Genomic DNA, 19,200 nt, shown 5'->3' on the forward strand with positions numbered 1-19,200 from the left:
TTCTGAAAACTGGACGTTATTGGCACTGTTTCTATTCTTGTGGCTGCTTGTTGCTCTGCCTTCTGCTGTCTGAAAGCTTGTCTCTACAATCTTGGAATGGGAAATAGGAAAAGTGTAGTTTCCTGATTTCTACATGAAGACGTACTAAAAATCACTTTTCTTCTCGTGTTTGTTTTACTACTGTGAGTCCCCTGGAAATTGAGCTGGAGAGGAGCTTGCAGGAGATTTACTGGGGAATGTTCTCCCCAGCAACACTGCTAAGGGAGTGAGGGAGGCAGGACGGGGCCTTGGGAGAAGCTGAACAGCAATGTAGTTGCAACAGAGGCTTCAGCCCACCCAACTGAAGGTTTGGGAGCCCAAATGAAGCAAGAGGTAGGCTTTTGGACCCCACAACCAGTAAGTAGGTGCAGCTGCCTCTGGAAAGGATGCTTAAGCTTGGGCAAGGCAGCTTCCTTCAGTGGAAATCAGCTCCCGGGGATAGGGTGCAGTGGGGGACGGGACTCAGGGGGTGAGCAATCAGCAGACACTCACTCAACAGCTGGGCAGTCTGAAGGGGCATCTATACTCCTCGCTGCAGCACCCACTACAGATGTGCCGTCTGCTTCAATGGTCTGGGTATTTTCTGAGTATTTGTACGATATTAAATAATTTCCTTTTGGGGACTCATTTTTTTAAACTCACTTTTTATTAGTATTTATTGACTTATTAAGCACCATCCTGACTCCAAAAGCCCCAAATTGTCTTCTGGGCCTGAAGTACATAGTTTAAATGTATATATATATATATTTTTTTTCTTCCCTCTTTCTGGTTGTTATATAGTCTAATTTCTAATCCAGTGAAAGCCTTCCCTATCTTCCACCTCTTAAATCAGGACTAAACCACTGGTGATACGTGTTGTTACTAATGGTTTAGTCAATCAAAGGGCTGGAGAAGTTGGGTTCTTTTACTTTTTCTTCGAGAATATTTAAAAAGTAAATTTACAGAATGGCAAATTGTTGCACCATCTCATATTTCCTTGATTTCCTGCAGTCTGTGTTTCTCCATCATTGACTTAAAAAATACAAAGTCAGTGTATACATTCAGCATTCAGCTAGAGATACACCAGAAGAAATAAAGCAGTGATTGTTTTTTTACTCTGCTAAAAGGTTTTAAAAGGCACGGCCCCTATTATTTTCATCAAATATATATGGTTACATTTTGTGTGCATTTCAAACAATACCATATAGAAATTAAGTCTCATTTTCTGCACACAAAAAAGGGAACAATTCTAGTCACGCCTTAGCCTCATCCAAAAAAGCTTGCTAGCAGAGTAATTGTAGACTAAATTTGTGCTATTTTCATTTCATGGCAAAAGTTATCTTGTAAACAGAAATAGCTGCTCTCCTCATCACAATCATGTGAACCACACTGTTGTTTATGAGCATCAGTACTTCTCCAAGGGCTTTCCCTGTAAGAAAATTTTAGCATGTTTTTTTAAACATCCTATAGCAATGTTATGCAAGCATTTATTGCATATGTGCCGATGCTGGAAGATATGCCTCTGAATCAAAATTCAGAACAGAAGATATTATATAATAAGACATTGTGAAAAAGGCCAACAACTGCCATTGTAATTGAGGAGAAAATTCTCTGCAAAATATTAGCACTGATGCTTAGAAAATAGAAGGCAGCAGTAAAATAGGTCCACTTTCAAAGTAGCAAAAAAAAAAGAAATCTTTATAACCAGAAAGTATAATGGAAAAATGTTGGAGACATGGCTGAAATATGAATCCCACCCTAGGGAGGCCCTGAGTTTACAATGCTTGTATGTGTACACTTTCTGGGAACACGTCTCCCTAATTTAAATTGATTTCTATGGAAAAACTAAACTGGAATTATGTGAGTTGTGAAGTATATGAATCTTTGGGAATACATCTCTCAAAATTAAGCAACAGTCTATAAACGGTTTGGTTTTTTTATTTTGCCCCTTCCTTCCTTCCTTCCTTCCTTCCTTCCTTCCTTCCTTCCTTCCTTCCTTCCTTCCTTCCTTCTCTTGTGCTAATCCCATGACCTATAACTGACTTCAGGCTATTAGTAAGGGGAGATGAAGCAGTATATGAAGAAAAGGCTACAGAAGCAAGGAAGAAGGATGGGGGTGTGTAGAGAGAGCTTGAGAAGGTCTCAGTGTGAGGGGATGTATTGGCTACAAGAGGAGGAGAAAAAGTGCTAGTGAAGCTGCAGCGATCCACCAGGTGAGGCGGTCTGGCCAGCAGGCAGAAGTCTGACGTGGGTTCAAACTGGGGCTTAGCTCCTCACGACACAGCCGGGGTTTGCCAACCAGTCAGCTGCTGTTTACTGACTTCCTGTTGCGTGCTGGGCATTGCCACACATTGTGGATGATGGCGACCATGCAGGACTCCTGCCCTCATGGAACCCAGGCATCACATTGTTAGAAAGAATGTAATTGCAGAAACACTGCAAAGGAGACATCGACGGTGTTCTGGGAGGATCTCGAGAAGGTTTTATTGACTAGGGGTGACAATTACTGTGAGACCTGAAGAATTTCCTCGACTACCTCCAGACTCTGAGTCTCCATTCTGCATCTGCGTTGCGAACGTGACAGTGCTTATGACCCAGCGTTCTTGTAAGGATTGGGAATGAGAGTTGGTAATGATTTGGTACAATTTTACTTGGGCCCCCAGACTGTAGTCTGCTGACGCCTGCCCTAGAGCATCCTTATGTGCAAGATCCAGGAGCATCTGTAGGGCTGAAGCCACCGTATCAGATGCCGAGGCAGCTGTGCCCTGCCCACCTCTCAGCCTCTGAGAAGTCGCTGTGGGTGCAGCCCCCTCTGGCGGAGTGACCTCTCTGTCACAGTCCCGCTGGTGCGGGGCAATCACCTATCACAGCTTAGGCCCAGGGCTGGCCTCTGGCAGGCTCCCCCAACTAAGCAATGAACTGCCTGTGCACAGACCATATATCCTTGTTTCCATTTCTCAGGATCTAGGACAGCAGAGCTCTGTGCCCGCTTGACTAACTCTCCTCTTCGGTCACTACCAACAACTAACCTGATCACTTTACCTATGAAACAGATAACATTTATAAAACCAGGAAGCAGAACAGACCACCACTTCATTGAGAAATAATCAAAGGAAGGCCACAAACTGAGTATTTTGCTCCAGATTTATTTGTATTTTACTTACGCATTTTCATGTTCCACCTGTTGTGAAATCCTAGCCCTTTGAATCAACCTACTCCTTCCCCCGTGTCTACAGCTAAAATCCTTCCTACGTATTGACTCAGTTTTGCACGGACACCTGCAACGCTCTTCCTTGAAACACCACGGCCCAGACCACGTCCTGCTTGGATTCTCTTACTCTGTCATTTCTGTTCCTGTATTGTCCCAGTTTACCCAGAACACCTGGCTAGTTTCCTTGTTCTTCCTTCACCTGCTGACACAGGACGGTAAGTGAAACCTTTGCCTGAGAGCCCAAGACAATTAGCATGGAAGTGAGCTGGGAAGGAGAGCATCCTCCTCTGGAGAACCTGTGAAAAGGTAGTGCTTGGAGCTGGATGATGAATTCCAAACCTCGTTCCCACACCAACGGGGGAAAGTGCTGGAAGAGCAGAGAGTGGGGACTTGCATGAAAGAGGAGTTGCGAGTGTGCTGTGAATGCCCCCCTTCTCCCACCAGCACCCCCCAAGGAGGAGGGCCAAGGGTGCTTGCCCTGTCTTCAAGGCCTGCAAGAAGGGCTTGAACAATACCGTTCCGGAGAGCTAGACACGTGCCACTTAGAGTCACAGGGTCATTGCCAACTGAAGAGACACACTCTCCTGAGAAAGCCAACGGCCCAGAGACCAGCTGAGCGGCTGATGAAGGAGATGCTCTGGGCTCCAGATGGACCCGACCTTCTAGAGTTTATCCTGACTTTTCTCGTGGATGAGATCCAAGTGTAAGCAAGAGGCAGACGCAGCGTGGGCCCACCTCAGGTCCTGTCTCAGACCACCTGGAAGAGCCTTCCAGCTCAGCTCAGAGAAGCTGAAGATGGCACCTGAGTCCTAGGGGCTTCAAGCAGCCAGCCAGGTAGAGATGCATATGCCCAGGCCCAGAGAATTTCTGGGAAGGTCCACACTGATGGGGTAGATTGCCAAAACATGCTCAAGAGCACCAGTGACAAAAACAGTGTCAACCTATCACCAGCCCCAAATGCATGAAGCCAGCTTACAATATAGCACCAGTGCGGGGAGAACATTCCCTCCCTCTCACATCGCCCACCTCCTCTTGTGGGGGGCACTCCAGCACAGCTGAGGAGACAAGGAGGAGATGGGTTAGGGGAGCAGGAAGAGGGCTGCTGACCTGCCCTTTCTTCTGCGGGCTGGCCTCCTGCCCAGGGCCAGGCCTCGCTGGAGAAAGGTGGGGAGGCACAACTTCACATCTCGTGCTCATCTGGGCTCTGATGGGGGCCTGGTGTTTCCAATTTCTGGACTGAGGATGTTTGCATTAGCTGTGAGTGACGAGGAAAATCACAGGGAGAAATGGGGGGGGGTGGAAAACTGTTTGGTTCCTATGTTCTCCCCATATCAGGCTTGTTTAATAAATCAATTGATTTTCCCACCTGTATTTTTAACTCGTAAAGATGGTGCAGTAGTTATTATTTCTAGTGATTTTTGCCAAAATTAAAGGAAAGAAAATTGAGAGGTGAAATGATATGCTTTGGAAATGGGGAATGAGGGTGTATTTGCTAAAAGCGAAGAAATATCACAAAAGGACTTTCAGGACTGAGCTTATTCTGCCATTAACTACATCGCCACACACTGAAATAATATTTCATAAAAGTACCTCTCACAGTTCAGCTGTCTCTGGGACTCAGAATCTGTGTTTTTTTCCACTTCTGCTCTGCAGCCCTTTAGATAGGAAAACAAATAGAATCACTGGCACCTATTCAATTGGGGGAATCCTGTGGAAATACAGAAGACATTCTACTTAAGACTGAAACCTGCTGAAAAGGTTGGCTCTAAATTTCCTGTTCTCCTTAGGGAGGTATCTTAATTTGAAATTCTTGTTAAGCCAAAATGCCACAGAGGATAAAATATCTTCAGAGTTTGCTTGAGCTGGGCTGGTAGAAGGAGCCAAGGGCAAGAAAACCAGCACCTGAAATAGTCCAGCTGAGGTCGGCAGGCTCCCCAGGTGTGGGGAGTGACAGGGACGGTGGTGGCTGTGGTGTCACCTTCATTTTGCCCCAGATCATTTGCAGAATAGCTTTCTTTCACAACCAGGTATGTGTGGCACAAATACTCCTGTTGCTGTGGAATTTGAAACAGGCAAGCCTTGGTTTCAGGGACCGAGGTCTTGATTTTATTTTACTTTTTATTTTTGGAAGATTTTATTTATTTATTTGAGAGAGAGACAGACAGAGATAGAAGAGAGCATGAGCTGAGCAGGGAGCCCGACGCGGGCCTCGATCCCAGGACCCTGGGATCATGACCCAAGCCGGAGGCAGACGCCCAACCGACTGAGCCACCCAGGTGCTCCCAAGGTCTTGATTTTAGAGGAAGGGGCTACTCACTTGTACCCTGAGTGTGGCCGCTCCCACCCCCTGGCCTCTGAGAATGTAGTGAGAGTGAGAGGACTCTCCTCTCTCCAGGACGTTGCTGCTGGCACCGGCCAATATCCACCCTTTATAAGGCAAACTCTTTACATCGAAAATTATTTGTATGTTGATATATAATACACAGAGTTTATATGTGTGTATATTCAAAAGAATAATAATAGAAATTAAACAAGAACTGCCACCCCCCCCACACACATAAATAGATGCAGAGATCAACGGAACAAACAGAGAGCTCAGGAATAAACCTATCCTTAGATGGTCCATTCATCCATGACAAAGGAGGCAAGAATGTACAATGGGGAAAAGACAGTCTCTTCAATAAATGGTGTTGGGAAAACTGGACAGTCACATGCAAAAGAATGAAACTAGACCACTTTCTCACGCCATACACAAAAATAAACTCAAAATGAGGTACCTGGGTGTCTCATTCAGTTAAGCATCCGACTCTTGATTTCAGCTCAGCTCATGATCTCAGGGTCGTGAGAGATCGAGCCCCAAGTTGGGCTCTGTGCTCAGCAGAGAGTCTGCTTGAGGTTCCCTCCCTTTCCCTCTACCATCCCCCCTTCTCTGTCTCTCAAAAATAAACTCAAAATGGATTAAAGACCTAAATGTGAGACCTGAAATCATAAACCTCCTATAAGAGAAAACAGGCAGTAATTTCTCTGACATCGGCTATAGCAACATTTTTTTTTAAAGATATGTCTCCTGAGGCAGGGGAAACAAAAGCAAAAATAAACTATTGGGACTATGTCAAATAAATTAAAAAGCTGTTGTACAACAAAGGAAACCATCAACAAAACAAAAAGGCAACCTATTGAACGGGAGAAGATATTAGCAAGTAATATATCCTATGAGGTGTTAATATCCAAAATTTAGAACTTACACAACTAAACACCAAAAACCCCACAAATAATCCAATTAAAAAATGGGCAGAGGATCCGAATAGACATTTTTCCAAAGAAGACATACAAATGACCAACAGACACATGAAAAGATCCTCATCAGTCATCATAAGGAAAATGCAAATCAAAACCATAATGAGATATCACCTCACACCTGTCAGAATGGCTAAAATCAAAAACAAAATAAGCAAGTGTTGGCGAGGATGTGGAAGAAAGCAACTCTCATCTCAGTGATCACACTGGCTTAGAACCTCCAGGCTCCGTAGGAACCAATAACCCTTCTAACTAGGACATAGCTTTGAGGTGCTGGCAAGGAAGATGCCTAGTTAGAACTTATGTGGCGCCAGGGAAGCTTCCCACAAGATATTTATGGTTCATTTACAGTCTTCCAGAACAAATATATTCAATCAGGGGTAATTTGTTATCATAAGCATTGCTGCTTCGACACACAGCTGAAATTCTACCTCTATCAGGTTTCAAGGGAAACAGAAGAGAAAAGGTAACCCAAGGTCGATTTCCCATCCATTGTGTATGTGTGGCCGCGTGCGTGTGTGTGTAGAGTATGAATAGGGATCTATTTTCATCGTTTTTGGTGTGGATAATGTGTTCTCCCAACACATTTGCCGAATAAGCCCTCTCTCCCTCACTGATCTCCAACGCCAGCTAGACCATTTTCCAGCCTTCACTGTACACCTGAGTCTGTTTACTAGCTGTCGGCGTGTCCCGGGACCACCCTGTGCTGCCTAACACCACAGTCCTAACGAATGCAGCGCTATCATAAGCCTTGGTATCTGAAGGTCAAGTCGGCCTCTTTTGCGGACGAGTTTGTCAATTTGTGATGGCGTTTTTCGTCTGCCCGCTTAGTCCCAGGGAAGCGGTCTGTTGCTGTGAGGTAATGTTGCCCATGTCATTCAAGGCCTTAATCAGTTGACTTTAAGAAGATTATCCTGGATTACCTGGGTGGGCCTCATTGAATCTGTTGGAGGGACGTAGGACGTAAGACGTAGGACGTAGGACGTAGGACGTAGGACGTAAGGTTCCCCAGGAGAGAGAAGGAATTCCACCTGTGGATGACGGCTTTGGCCGCTTCCGGTGGAGTTCCGTCGTGCTTATTTCCGTCGTGCTTATTTCCGTCGTGCTTCTGACGGCCTCCTTTACGGATTTTGAATTTGCTTAGCCAGTTCCAACAATCACGTAAGCCAGTTCCTTATGATAAATCTGTCTCTTGCTGTCTCTCTGTGTCTCGGTCTCTCTTGCTCTTTATATAAAATATATATACTATTTATTTTTTCTAATTTTATTTATTTTTATTTATCCGGGTTCTGCTTCTCTAAACCTTGGCTTGTATGCTATTCTTCTCTTCTTTATTTTGTAAAAATTACCAAATTGACTTGTCAAGCTGCGCAAAAATACATATTTGGGTTTTGATTTACATTACAGTGACTATATGCTAATTTGGGTGGGACTGATACCGTCATAAAATTGAGTCTTCCTATCCCTATTTTTCCACTTATTTAGGTCTTATGTATATCTTTCTATAAAGATACATAATTCTCTGTAAAATCTTGTTTTAGTAGTTATTACAAATGCTGTCTTTTAAACTTCTTTCTTATTACCTGAGTGCCCCTCCAAGTTCACATTCCCCCTTCGTCCCTGAGACATAATCATTCTGGTCTTTATAACAATCTCCCTTCTTCCTTCCCTCCCTCCCTCCCTCTGTCCTTTCTTCCTTCCCTAGTAGTTTTATTGCTTCTGTGAGAATTTGTCAATAGTCTGGTTCAGAGCCTTATCTAGATGGAATATGCAGCAGGTATACTTTTGTGTAGATACTTGATTTATAATCAGCGTGAGGCCACATTATTATTGAACCTTCGCTCTTCCTGGTGAAATAAACATTACAAAGTGTCCCTTTTATCTCTTAAAGCCTTTTTTTTTTTTTTGCCTTAAAGTCTGCTTTGCCTGATCTTCATACACCACACTAGCTTTCTTTTTAAAGATTTTTTAAAAATTTATTTATTTTTGTGAGAGAGAGAGAGAGCAGGGAGAGGGGGCAGAGGGAGAAGCAGGCTCCCCGCTGAGCCAGGAGCCCGATGCAGGACTTGATCCCAGGACCCTGGGATCATGACCTGAGCCGAAGGCAGACGCTTAACCGACTGAGCCACCCAGGCGCCCCCACACAAGCTTTCTCCCATCCTTTTATTTTCAACTTTTCTGAATTCATATGCCTTCTGACTTCTTTGTTTTGCCATCTCTTCGTGTATCTTTGCCGAGAATCCTTTACTCTTTTAATGCCCTCCAAGCTACAAAACGTACACTTTGTGTAGATTTTCAGTTAGCCTAAGTGGGAGGGTTAGTGCAAGTGAACCTCATCTGCCATTGTCAGAAGTAGTGTCATTTCTTCATGTCTGGCTTGCAAAATTAAATAGTTTTTATGTACTCATCTTACATTCTGCAGACTTCCTGAACTCTCTTACTAACTCGAGCATTTTATGTGTATATTCTTTTAGATTTCTATCTAGATAATCATGTTATCTGCAAATCCTTTCCAGTCTACAACATGAATTTCTTTTCTTCTCTTGCACTGGGAGGTACTTCCAATATAATGAAAAGAAAACAGTCATAATGGAAATCTTTGCTGCTTCCTGATTTTAGGAATCATTTAATGTTTTACTCGTAAGCAAGATATTTGCCGCAAGTTCTTTATGGATAAGCTTTATCAGATTAAGTAGGTTCCCTTTTATTTTAGTTTGCCACAAATTGTTTTTATTTTTAAAATGTAAGTGGTTATTGAATTTTACTGGAGACCATTCTGAATCTATTAAGATGATCATATGGTTTCTGTCTTTGAATCTGTTATTGTAGTGAATTGCATTACCAGATTTTTCTAACATGGGACCAGTTTGTATCTTTGAATAAATCTAACTTGATCGTGATGCGTTGTTATTTTTATGGGGTATTTCTTGATTTAGTGTGCTAATGTTTTATTTAGGGTTTTTGCATTTATGCTCCTAAGGGAACTTTTTTATACTGTTCATGTCTGGTTTGGGTATCAAGTTTATGTAAGTCTCATAAAATGAGTTGGGAGTGTTCTTGGTTGACCTTTCTTTAGAGGAACTAGGATAAGCTGAGAATTAACTGTTCCTTGAACACTCAAGAGAGCTTACTTCTCAGCCATCTGGGTTTTGTGTGTTCTTTGTGGGAAGACTGTAACTATTGATTTAATTTATGGGGTGGATCTACATTTATTAAAGACTCCTGCCAGGAGGGAGTGCCAGGGGGAGCCCGAGCTGTCTGGCTGCTGGCGGGCACCCATTACCTGGCTGTCCTCTGTGTCCCTCACCGGCATGCTCAGAGGTGAAATCCACATGGGCTGCATCTCCCCCCAGTGGCCACAGATGTGTGACTCTGGAGAGCTGGTTAGTGGTGGACGGACAGTCATGGCTGGGAGGAACTATCTTCCCACAGAGCCCAATTGCTTGTGGGCCAGCACTGTTGCAAGGGAGTGATTTTCCACAAAGGGGTATAGGCTTGGTCTGGTCAGGGGGCAAGAGGAGGGCAGGGAGTGACAAGTGGGAGCCATGGAGGGCTGGCTGGTGGGTGAAAGGGCAGATGGGCTCCCTGGGAGGTGTGGGAGCATGGGGAGAGCCGATGGTGGTATACTGGTCCTAGAAGCTCATGGTATGCCCCACACTGACATTTGATTGCTCGATCAGGATGTATCCCAGGGTCCAATGGTGGCAGGTCAGCAGAGGTGTGCCTGGGCAGGGGGTGGTGTTTGAGCAGCAGCTCTTTACCAACAAGTGAGGGAGTCTATACAAATGTTAATGTCTGTTCGGGCACCTGGGTGGCTCAGTTGGTTAAGCATCTGACTCTTGATTTTGGCTCAGGTCATGATCTCAGGGTTGTGAGATGGAGCCCCATGTCCATCTCTGTGCTCAGTGCTCAGCAGGGAGTCTGCTTGAGGTTCTCTCCCTCTGCCCCTCCCTCCTCTCACACTCTCTCTCCCTCTCTAAAGTAAATAAATAATTCTTAAAAATTAAAAAAAAAATCTGTTACAGCTGTTCTAAGCATGAGCTCTGATCACAGGATATATGTTTTTGGATTTTTCCCCCAGCTCTTTAAGGATTATATATCACAGGCTTCTGGTTTCGTTGTTTTGTGAGAGATCAACTATTAGTCCAACTGTCAGTTTTGTATTGATAATTTATCTTTTTTCTCTGACAGTGTTTAAGATCTTTTTCCTCTTCTTGTGTTTTGCAGTTTCATGATGATGTAGCTAAGTGTTATTTCTTTTTATTTATTCTGCTTGGGTTTTCTGATCTGAGAATTAGAATCTTTCATCAGTATGGGAAAGTTGTCAGCTATTATCTCTTGAATACTGCCCCTCCCCATTCTCTCAGTTATCTCCTTCTGGATTGTATATTGTGCCTTCTCACTTTTTCCCCATTTTAAAAAATTCATTTAATAGAGAGAGAGAGAGAGAGAGAGCACAAGCAGGAGGAGTAGCAAAGGGAGAGGGAGAAGCAGGCTTCCCATGGAGCAGGGAGCCCAACTTGGGGCTCAATCCCAGGACCCCAGGAACATGACCTGAGCTGAAGGCAGATGCTTAACCGACTGAGCCACCCAGGTGCCCCTCCCCCCCTTTTTATCACTTCATTTTGCTCTGATGTCTCCTGGGTAATTTTATCAGGTCTAAATTCCACCTCATTGATTCTTTCATCAGCCATACCTAATGTCATATTTAAACGTCATATTGAGTTTCATTTCTATGTGGTCCTTTTCCAGAATTGTCTGGTCACCTTTGATAGCCTCTTATTTCTTCATCACATTTCAAAAATCTTAAACATGCTTATTTTAAATGTTATTGGCTAATTTCTATGTTTGAAGTGTTTGTGGGTCTGCTGTGATTTATCATTTTGTTGTTTCTCACTCAAGGTGGCTAATTGCCTCTTATTTACTAATTTTTTCCTGTAAGGTCTCATTCTTTACAGCTTTATCTGTGGGAAATCTTTGAGATTTTGAGTTTGGAGTGCTTGGACCAAAAACTTGACGCCTTTAAGCAAAATTTTTATATTGGGGGTTTGGAGGCATCACACATGCATAGTTGACTTTTGAACAACATGGGTTTAAACTGTGCAGGTTCACTTATATGTGGATTTTTTCCCCCATAAATATAGTACAGTACTGTAATGTATTTTCTCTTCCTTATGAATTTCTTGATAGCATTTCTTTTCTCTAGCTTACTTTATTGCAAGAATATAGTATGTAATACATATACAAAATATGTGTTAATTGACTATTTTCATTACCTGTAAGGCTTCTGGTCAACAGTAGACTATTAGTAGTTTTGGGGGAGTCAAAAGTCATACACAGATCTTCAACTGCAGGGGGGATCAGCACCCCTAACCCCCATGCTGTTCAAGAGCCAACTGTAGTGTGAATTCCAGATCCAAACCCATTTGACTGTGAGCTTGTAGTTAACAGCCTTCATAAAAAGATTACAGGGGCTCCTACCAGTCTACCCAGAGGCAAGGCAAAAATAGCCAAGCAGAATACTACTACCTGGTTTGTCTGTGGAAGAGCATGTATGGAGAAGCTCTTTTTTATTTACTCTGGATGTCACCCTTTGAGAATCTCAGCATTTAGAGTCATGGTTCTCCTGTCAAACCTCCCAGACTTCCCACCTAACTTGGTGTTGACATTCCCTGGGCCAGGTTCCTGGCCAGATTAACCAGATTTTTCTTTCTTCTTTTTCTTCTTCTTCTTCTTCTTTTTTTTTTTTTAAGATTCATTTATTTATTTTAGAGAAAGAGAGAGCGCAAATGAGAGAGCGAGCATGGGGGGAAGGGCAGAGGGAGAGGGAGAAAGAGAATCTCCAACAGACTTCTGATGAGTGAAGAGCTTGATGCGGGGCTCAGTCCCAGGACCCTGAGATCATGACCTGAGCCAAAATCAAGAGTTGGATGCTCAACCTACTGAGCCACCCAGGTACCCCAACCAGATTTTTCTATGTGCTGTACCAGGTAAGGTTTCACCTTTGGTATGGCATCATATTGCTGGGGATGGGTATATACTTTATTTTTAAAAAGAACATTTCTTTATTCTTTCCTCTCTTCACCCTCCCTTTGCCCTATCTTTATCTGTCAGGTTATAGGGCTTTCAGCCAGAGGAATGACTCTTCCACACTACCAACCCCTCAAGAAGAGTTCAAGTAGCTAAAAATGAAAGGGCAACTAATCACTTATACAATTATTTAAATTTCTAACAGAATCCAGAGATCCTGTTCAGTGAAATTTACTATAAAACACACACACACACACACACACACACACACACATAGCCTCTGCTATATATTAGACATTGTTCTAAGTAATTTACAAATATTAACTCCTTCAATGCTTGTTAAAACCCTATGAGTTAGGTAAAATTACCTTTCCTATTTATAATAAGGAAACTTAGACCAGAGAGATTAAGTTCTAGGATCATAGAACCAGTAAGTGGGGAAGCCAGGATTGAAATCCAGGCAGCCTGACTCTGGTGACCTATTGCTGGAGGAGGCCATCGAAAGGACATGACCACCTGTTGGTCCTCAAGCTGGATGTTGGCAATCAGAGGCTCCTCAACCTCTCTGCTGTCCTTGGAACATATGTTCTGCCTACCATTCCCACAGTGGGAGCCATTTTCAAGGATGCAGTCTTGAGAGCACAATTTGTTGAGATCGTCTGGAATGAACACATGACTGAACCCAGTTAAAGCTTCTATATAAACTTTTGAGATTCTAGTGGGCAGATGTGGAGATCTCATCTTATGACCACTTCAGCAAGCCTCAGATGTAAGTTCCCTTGCTTATTAAACCTGCCCCTTACCAATCTGGAGTGCTCCATCTCTTTCTTTGGTCTCTTCTTGCCTGCCAAGTATGGGGACCAGTTTACGAACCAACACTAACTGCATAAGCCACACACAATGCAGTCCTGTGGTAATTCTTCATTCATTCTTCTTGATCTGTCTCCAGCATTGTTCTGTTGAGTTTCCTAAACATTCTTCCTAGGTATTACACATTTTTTGAGATAATCCCAGAAAATTCATTATTCTACAAACATTCCTGATGTATTAGCCAGGTTTAAGTTGCCTCATAGGAAATGGGAAAAGAGTGAAACTGGGGAGAAGGGAAATGGAGTTCTGGTGCTAATAAGCTGAAAAGGACAACACTGAATGAATGCTAGTTAATGGGGGAATCTCCGTGGAACCAAAGGCTTCAAGGTTCCAGATCAACTCTCAAGAGTCTACTCCCACCCATGTTCCTTAAAATTTTTTCTTAGTTTTTACAGTTGCCTGAGTGGAATGCTGTGATGGTATGGAGAATGTTTTGGATGTATATTTAAAGGACCAGCAGTCTAATTTCTACTTTTCACTAGCTATGTAGGCTGGTAATTTAACTGCTTTGAACCTCAGTATCCTCATCTATAAAAAGGAAATGCTAATAGCTGTCCTGCTTGCCTGCAAGTTCTGTGCTATATAATTCTATGCTATATAATTATTGTTGATAATAGTAATAATAGTTTATGGTAACACACCTATAGCCAATCATAAGTGAAGTAAAGGAAAGAAGTAAAATTCAAGTCAGTATGTTTTACTGTTTATTAAAAGATTGAGTGAATCTTTTGGATTCAGTGGTTTTCTTTTTTTTTTTTATGCTTTCTGCTACTGAGCCCACATCAGCAAAATAACCAAATCTGATTTTAGGGTGTAGGTTTTTCATTTTTATAATAACTTCCTCAATAAGAAGTTCTCCAGGTAAATGTGCATTTGGTCCTTTAGAGATTCTGCATGTAGTTTCAGGAATATTACAGACTTCTTGTGCATCATCCATCTCTTAAGGGACATGGACTTTTGGTTATAACCCATTTTTAAAGTTTCCATAGTTGCACCTATAATAGACCACTGGGAATAGGAATCTTCACTGAATTTGTCAGTGAATAAATTAGAGAAAGGTGGATAAGCTGTTGGGCATCTAGCAGCCTGGAGCTGCACAAATTTTAGAGGAATTTTTTTTGATCATTTAGGTAAAAATATCTTGAACTGTATGATCTTTTTCTTTTTTTGCTATGTATACTTTCATTAGCTTTATAATATTCTCCAAAGAATTTCTCTCTGCACTGGAGAAGCATGTTTGTGAGTTGATGGTGGCTAAGAGTTTATAGAGTTTCAGGATTTGACATAGACCTGTAAGTATTCCATATTCTTTGAAACTGCAACAATGTAATCACATTGGTCAAACTGTAATATGACACAGAGCAACCTAATTCCCTTTTTTAAAGGAATTCTTGGCCTTCAAAGAGGCTGAGATGCAAGTTATATGAACAGTAGCTTGTTCATTTATTGCACAATATATGTATGGAAACAAGTTTTTTGGGTCAGATTTTTAATTTTAATTCCAGTTGGTTAACAGACAGTGTTATATTAGTTTCAGGTGTACAATATAGTGATTCAACACGTCTCCCAGTGCTCATCATAAGTGCCCTCCTTCATCCTCATCACCTATTTCGTGCACTCCCCACCCACCTCCCCTCTGGTAACCATCACCTTGTTCTCTATATTAAGAGTCTGTTTCTTAGTTTGCCTCTCTCTCTCTTTTTTACCCCTTGCTCATTTGTTTTGTTTCTTAAATTCCATATATGAGTGAAATCATATGGTATTTGTCTTTCTCTTGCGGGCTTAATTCACTTAGCATTATCCTTTCTAGCTGTATCCATGTTGCTGCAAATGGCAAGATTTTATTCTTTTTAATGGCTTAATAATATTCCATTGTGTGTGTGTGTGTGTGTGTGTGTATGTATGGTATACATATGTATGGTATACATATACACACACACACCACTTTTTTATTCATTCATCAGTTGATGGACACTTGGGCTGCTTCCATAATTTGGTTATTGTAAATAATACCACTATAAACATAGGGGTGCATGTATCCCTTTGAATTAATGTTTTTGTGTTCTTTGGGTAAATACCCAGTAGTGTAATTGCTGGATCATAGAGTAGTTCTATTTTTAAGTTTTTGAGGAAACTCCATACTATTTTCCAAAGTGGCTGCATCAGTTTGCATTCCCATCAACAATGCATGAGTGTTCCTTTTTCTCCACATCCTCACCAACATCTGTTGTTTCTTGTGTTGTTGATTTTAGCCATTTTGACAGGTGTGAGGTGATAGCTCATTATAGTTTTAATTTGCATTTCCCTGATGGTAAGTGATGATGAGTATCTTTTCATGTGTGTTGGCCATCTGGATGTCTTCTTTGGAGAAATGCCTGTTCATGTCTTCTGCCCATTTTTAATTAGATTATTTGTTTTTTTGGTGTTGAGTTATATAAATTCTTCATATATTTTGGATACTAACCCTTTATTAGATATGTCATTTGCAAATATCTTCTCCCATTCCATAGGTTGCCTTTTAGTTTTGCTGATTGTTTCCTTCACTGTGCAGAAGTTTTTATTTTTATGGAGCCCCAAATGTTTATTTTTGCTTTTGTTTCCCCTGTGTTAAGAGATATATCTAGAAAAACATCACTACTGTTGATGTCAGAGGTTATTGCCTGGGTTCTCTTCTAGGATTTTTATGGTTTCAGGTCTCACTTTTAGGTCTTTGATCCATTTTGAATTTATTTTTGTATATGGTATAAGAAAGTAGTCCAGTTTCATTTTTTTGCATGTTGCTGTCCAGTTTTCCTAATACTATTTGTTGAAAGGACTGTCCTTTACTCAGTAGATATTCTTCCCTGCTTTGTCAAAGATTAATTGACCATATAGTTGGGGGTTTATTTCTGTTTTTTTTTCATCTGTTATATTGATCTATGTGTCCATTTTTGTACCAGTATCATACTATCTTGATTACTACAATTTTGTAATATAACTTGAAGTCTGAAATTGTGATGCCTCTAGCTTTGCTTTTCTTTTTCGAGATTGCTTTGGCTATTCAAGATCTTTTGTGGTTCCAAACAGATTTTAGAATTGCTCATTCTAGCTCTGTAAAAAATGCTGTTGGTATTTTGATAAGGATTGAATTAAATATGTAGATGGCTTTGGGTAGTATAGACATTTTAACAATATCTGTTCTTCTAATCCATGAGCATGAAATGTCTTTCTGTTTCTTTGTGTCATCTTCAGTTTCTTTCATCAGTGTTTAATAGTTTTCGGAGTACAGGTTTTCCTCCTCTTTGGTTAGGTTTATTGCTAGGTATCTTACTGTTTTTGGTGCAATTGTAAATGGGATTGTTTTCTTACTCTTTCTGCTGCTTCATTACTGATGTATAGAAACGCAACATGTTTCTGTACATTGATTTTGTATCCTGTGACTTTACTGAATTCGATTATCAGTTCTATCAGTTTTTTGGTGGAATCTCTGGATTTTCTATATATAGTATCATGTCATCTGCTAATAGTGAAAGTTTTACTTTTTACTTACTGATTTGGATCTCTTTTCTTTCTTTTTTGTTGTCTGACTGCTGTGGCTAGGACTTCCGGTACTATTTTGAATAAAAGCAGTGAGAGTCGACATCCTTGTCTTGTTCCTGACCTTAGGGGAAAAGCTTTCAGTTTTTCCCCATTGAGGATGATGTTAACTATAGGTTTTTCATATATGGCCTTTATTATGTTGAGGTGTGTTCCCTCTAAACCTACTTTGTTGAGGGTTTTTATCATAAATGGGTGTTGTACTTTGTCAAATGCTTTTTTTTTTTTTTGCATCGTTGGGAATGATCATATGATTCTTATCCTTTTTCTTATTGATGTGATGTATCATGTTGATTGATTTGTGAATATTGAATCACCCTTGCAACCCAGGAATAAATCCCATTTGATCAGGGTGAATGATTTTTTTTTAACGTATTGTTGAATTCAGTTTGCTAGTGTTTTATTGAGAATCTTTGCATCTATGTTCATCAGGGATATTGGCTGGTAGTTCTCTTTTTTAGTGGTGTCTTTACACAGTTTTGGTATCAAGATAAGAGTAGCCTCATAGAATGAAGTTGCAAGTTTACCTTCCTTTTCTATTTTTTGGAATAGTTTGAGAAGAATGAGTATTAACTCCTCTTTAAATGTTTGGTAGAATTTGCCTGTGAAGCCATCTGGTTCTGAACTTTTGGTTTTTGGGAGTTTTTAAAATTTTTCTCATTTGTCATTTTACTTACTTGAGTCCTTTCTCTTATTTTCTTGATAAGTCTGGCTAGAGGTTTATCAACTTTATTGATTTTTTTTCAAAGAGCTAGTTCTTGGTTTTATTGATCTGTCCTATTGTTTTTTTAGTTTCTATGTCATTTATTTCTGCTCTAATCTTTATTATTTCCTTGCATCTGGTGGTTTTAGGTTTTGTTCATTCTTTTTCTAGCTCCTGTAGGTGTAAGGTTAGGTTGTTTATTTGAAAATTGTCTTGCTTCTTGAGGGAGACCTGTATTGTTATAAACTTCCCTCTTAAAACTACTTTTGCTGCAGCACAAAAGTTTTGGACCGACGTTTTAATTTTCATTTGTTTCCATGGACATTTTTATTTCTTCTTTTATTTCCTGATTGACTCATTCACTGCTTAGTAGCATGTTATATAACCTCCATCTATTTGTGGTCCTTTCAGATTTTTTCTTGTAATTGACTTCAAGTTTCATAGCATTATAGTCAGAAAAGATGTATGGTATGACTTCAATCTTGAATTTGTTGAGGATGGTTTTATGGGCTAATATGTGATCTGTTCTGGAGAATATTCTGTGTGGACTTGTAAAGAATGTGTATTCTGCTGCTTTAGGATGGAATGTTCTGACTATATCCGTTAAATCTATTTGGTCCAGTGTGTCATTCAAAGCCACTGTTTCCTTGCTGATTTTCTGTTTATATGATCTGTCCCTTGATATAAGTGGGGTGTTAAAGTCCCCTACTATTGTTGTGCTATTAATTAGTTCCTTTATGTTTATTATTAACTGTTTAATGTATTTGGGTGCTCCCGTGTCGGGTGTATAAATATTTACAATTGTTATATCTTGTTGGATTATCCCCATTATTATTATATAGTGTCCTTTGTCTCTTAATAGTCTTTGTTTTTAAAGTCTATTTTGTCTGATGTAAGTATTGCAACTCCAGCTTTCTTTTGACATCCATTTGTGTGATAAATGTTTTTCCCCACCCTCACTTTCAATCTGCAGGTATCTTCAGGTCCAAATGAGTCTCTTGTAGGCAGCATATAGATGGGTCTTGTTTTTTTTTCTTTCTTTCATTCTTTTTTTTTAATCCATTCTGTGATCCTATGTCTTTTGACTGGAGCATTTAGCATATTTACATTCAAAATAATTATTTTTTATTGTATTTATGTATATGTATTTGTTGTCATTTTATTGCTTGTTTTGTGGTTATTTCTGAAGATTTTCTCTGATCCTTTCTTTCTCTCTTTCATAGTTTGCTGATTTTCTTTAGTGATGTATTTGGCTTTCTCTTTATTCTTTGCATACTTATTAGTGGTTTTTGATATATGGTTACCATTAGGTTTGTATATAACCTCTTTGGCATATAGCAATCTATATTAAGTTGATGGTTGTTTAAAAAAAAGTTGATGGTCATTTAAGTTTGAGCCCATTCTTTCCCCCTCTCCTCCCCATGTTTTAGGTATATGTTATTGTATTTTATATCCTTTTTGTATGACTTCCTTGACTGATTTTTTAATAGAAATA

At 40.5% G+C, this 19,200-nt stretch overlaps 1 long non-coding RNA gene across 1 annotated transcript in view; it reads left to right on the plus strand.

The window, feature by feature from the left end:
- Positions 1–3,239: 3,239 nt before the first annotated feature.
- LOC135365486 (uncharacterized) overlaps positions 3,240–19,200 on the plus strand; it is a 45,600-nt gene continuing 29,639 nt past the window's right edge. Inside the window, exon 1 of the long non-coding RNA XR_010413423.1 lies at positions 3,240–3,444. This is a non-coding gene — a long non-coding RNA (uncharacterized LOC135365486). The remainder of the gene's footprint in view (positions 3,445–19,200) is intronic.

The sequence above is a fragment of the Mirounga angustirostris genome, unplaced genomic scaffold, assembly GCF_029215605.1.
Source record: "Mirounga angustirostris isolate CCGP_5_RB_7025 unplaced genomic scaffold, mMirAng1.0.hap1 SCAF_8, whole genome shotgun sequence".
NCBI classification, from domain to species: Eukaryota; Metazoa; Chordata; class Mammalia; order Carnivora; family Phocidae; genus Mirounga; species Mirounga angustirostris.